At 42.0% G+C, this 4,003-nt stretch overlaps 1 protein-coding gene across 1 annotated transcript in view; it reads right to left on the bottom strand.

Moving 5' to 3' along the window:
* Window positions 1-4,003, bottom strand: part of LOC111660075 (retinoic acid receptor beta-like) — a 65,002-nt gene that overhangs the window by 50,549 nt on the left and 10,450 nt on the right. The window lies entirely within an intron of this gene.

Genomic DNA, 4,003 nt, shown 5'->3' with positions numbered 1-4,003 from the left:
CTGTTGTTGCTAGAGCTCCAGACAGAAGCCTGTTCCTCTCTAATGAACCAAGATAAAAAGCTTTCTGAAGAATGTGGAAGAAGAAGTGAAAGGTCAACAGAAAAACAAATCCCAGAAAGCAGTTCGAGGACACATTACACAACCCTGTTTATCTATGGGCTTTTAATTTGTAATCTTCAGATACAAAAATACTAACAATGCTTCAACATAGAGGCCAGCAATCACAGCACACTTAGCATCCTGAAGTGAAAATGTACCAGATCTTGAATCTGTGCTGAGACCCAGCTGCTGTCCTCATGAACACAACTTCTCCACACAGAAAATGGAGAACAGTCTCTCCAGCATCTCTGCTGATTAGATTACATTCTTCCGTACTTCATCAGAGTAAACTCAATTACTGATGGTAAGGGACAAGCTCTTATAATTACTGGACCATCGTCCTTGCATGGAATTACCTGGCGGTTTAATCTAATCTCCTGCTACATTCTCCCTGTGTGACTTTTTGCGCACGTCGAATTTGCAGCTTTGCATTTGGCAACTTCAGTGACTCGAGGGAAGACTTAACAAGTCGGCGGCACACACAGCGCTGTACACGAGGATAAATGTTACCTCTGGAATAAGGGATGAGAAAGCAAAATGACCAGGAAGGTTAATTAAAATCTATCAATTCTCACTCTTATCTGAGTTTGAGGAGAAGTTTGGGCGGCAAGGAAAAGTCTCTGTGACTTGTTATGAAACAGCGACGGCATCAAATGCTTAAAAGTTCTGCGAAATCTTTAAGCAGACTCACATGAAGTTGACATAATGGTGCTGCGTTAGGATTTAGAGAAAAGTTTGCTGGTGTGGATTTAAAGCGGTGTTCATCTGAGAATAAATAACTTCATTGGGAGAAGTCAGCCACGTTATTTCTTCAACGACTGCAGCGTGACCCGGGTTTCATTGACGAGGACGGAGAGACGGACGTTTGTTTTCTCTGAAGTGAGGTCATGTCGTTGCTCTGAATGCACCAAACGCTTTCCCTCTGTCGCTGGCAGAGAGCAGTCAGAAGCAGCTTGCACATAAAGATGTACGATGAGACTTCACACTGGAGACGAGCCAGCGGTCTGACACACAAAGCCATCTGATGGGGAGGGAGGCGGGATCACACACACACACACACACACACACACACACACACACACACACACACACCCTGCATTTTGTGTTATTATTTCATCCTAAGCGCGTGCCATTGTAATCTCCTTCCTTTGCTTAAAATGCTACAGAAAAAAATATCTTTATTTTTCCTGCTTTTTAAAACATGAAAATATCAATATCAACTGAATTTACATATATAATGTAAAATAACAAAAAAAAAACCTGTAACTGTGAATAACTATAAAAGAATTCATACATTGATTCATACATTTGCAGATTTATTATAATTTCACCAAAAATATTTTTATTTATTTAATAGATGAAACTGTAAAATTCAAGTTTAATACTCCTTATATATAATTAGCAACAATTACCAGTAAAATAAGTATATATCTTATATCTTATTTAATTATGGAAGTTTTTGCAACAAAAACATTAAATAATATATTAAATAAATGTGTTTTTATCATTGAAAACAGCAAAAATTACTGTAATTTCACAGATGGTGACTTGTATTATATTTCTGTAACTTTTAAAATTTAGATTAACAGCTAGCAAGTAGGCACGTCCAGACGAAGTGCAGGGCCGTGCACCAACAAAATCCACGCCTGTGTATTCCCAGTGGTTTTTCTAGGGCAAGATAGGAACCATGAGATGTCACAACAACTTCCCACCAACCCGCCTCATCTTCAGTGTTAAGGCTGTTTCCGAAGCCAAGGTTGCAAGCATCAGCATGAACGAAATGAAAAACGGGGCGTGTGAAATCGGGTAACCTCGAGAAAGGTGCTGATGTGATGCAATTTTTTCGAAACCTCCATGGCTTCCTGATATTCGTCGTCATCCTAATGAAAAAGGTGCATCTATCCCGGTGGGCACGTGGCTCAACATGGCAGGTGAAGTCCTGGATGAAGTGGAATTGAAGTGGACCGAGGAAATGACTTCCCCAGTCAAGCCACTCGTCAACAAATGGCAAGGGGTACGAGTCTTTTGGCGTCACCTGATTCAAACCCCTGACGGGTTGAGGTCAAAGATTGATTGATGGGCTTCACATCTCTCACATTTTCAGCCATATTAGTTTGTCTGAGGTGACCGTCAAACATGGCGATGAAACAGGTGAGAACACTGCACGGGGGCCAACCTTTGTTTCTCCTCGAGTCTTCAACTACCTTCAGCTTTAAGTGGATGGAAAGATGTAATGGTGGAAACCTCATGGATAAGCAGGTACAGCTAATGGATGGATGAACGTTACATATATTGAGATATTATATATAAAGTTTACAGTAGAGGACACTAAATATAGAGCGCTGTTGATGAACACAAAGAATGAAAATCCTCACAGCTGCATAAAGTTTAATCTTTTAAAGGAGTTTTTCTATTTCTATCACTTCTCTTCTTCTATTGAAGTTAGCATGCTAACCAGCTAGCACTGGCTGCCAGAAGCTCGCAGCAAAACAGGTAAAAAAGTGACCATGCTCTATTTTTGTTTTACTATAATTCTTCTTCTTCCTAATCTCTCTATTTCACCTTCTTGGAATTTTATTGATGTTGTGTTTAAACTTGCGCAGCAGCTAGCAATTACTTTGATTATTTCATTTCATGATGATGCAGCTCAGTGTGTGTGAACGGTTGCTTGCCTGAATAAAAGAAGTGCCTCATTTTCCCCCAAAAGCTCCATTCATCCCTTTCTCCCCTTTCCACAAATCACAATATCACAGAAGCTCCCGTATCAAACATACAATAAGTGAAACAAGGTGCTCACATCAGGTGATGCTGATGAGGATGTATGACTACTGGAGCAAAAAACAACTTTTGCCACTGATATGCCTCGGGAACATTTGTGATAGCTGGGTAGTCCCACAATGAGGAGAGGCTGCGCCAACAATTCAACCCCACTGCCTATTTGAAACTCATGGCTGCATCTGGGAGGCAGCGTGACCACCTGCAGACAGATGGGATGCATAAACGTAGACGCATTACACCACCTCAGAGCCCGTGTGTGTGTGTGTGTGTGTGGATGAGTGCATGGGGGTGGTCAAAGGGTACCTGTACGGTAGTGTATAGGCCCTATCAGGTGCAGGGGAGCCTTTTTCCATTTTCTGCATGATTAAACTTTGAGTCGACTTCCCTGCATGTTAACATACAGAGAAAGCTCCATTAGAGGAATAAAGGCTGGTGACAGACAAGCGCATACGGCGAGTCTGGCTTAAGAGCAGGCAGAGAAAAATGTGTGGCTGCCACGGCTGCTGAACCCTTAGCCTCTGGCTGAACCTACCAGAGGGGTCAAACAGGAAAGCACACACTCCCTGCTGGAGGCTGCAGGCTGAATGAAGGGAAAGTCTAAAGAAAACAGCTCCTCTGATTGCTCTGTCCACCGGGACTGAGCCCGCTGACAAAAGGACAGCTCTGATACACGCAGCTACTGATACTGTCTTTTGTTAAATATCAGTCAGTGTGAGGGATGAGCTCAGAAAAACACACAGCTGATGAAGGTGTACATGAACTGACAGCTTTACTCTTTCAGTTTTATCTCCACGGACAACATGAAGACGTGGTCTGATAATCTCATCATGGCGTGGTGCTGGTGCAGCTTTGTCAATCATGTGCCACTGCCTGCAACAACTTGGGTATTTTTGTACTTTTGTTACTTTAAAAGAATTTAAAGCTCCATATTTTCTTCTTCTTCTGTGTTTTATTTGAAGTGTTGATCCATAAGAAGATATATTTGTGGTTTTAAGAACCAAAAACCCTCTCAGTGTAGTTTTACATCTCCTCTCTCAGGCTTCTCTCTGCAGCTCTAGTAACAACAGGTCGGTGAGCCAATCAGAAGAGAGGAGGCTCTGAGCCTCTCTTCTGATTGGCTGACTGT

This window comes from Seriola lalandi, unplaced genomic scaffold, assembly GCF_002814215.2.
Source record: "Seriola lalandi dorsalis isolate HSWRI2012SDOR001 ecotype SW California unplaced genomic scaffold, Sedor1 jcf7180002054505, whole genome shotgun sequence".
Classification (NCBI taxonomy): domain Eukaryota; kingdom Metazoa; phylum Chordata; class Actinopteri; order Carangiformes; family Carangidae; genus Seriola; species Seriola lalandi.
Note: the sequence above shows the minus strand (reverse complement) of the source record. Positions and strands in the feature narration are given on the sequence as shown.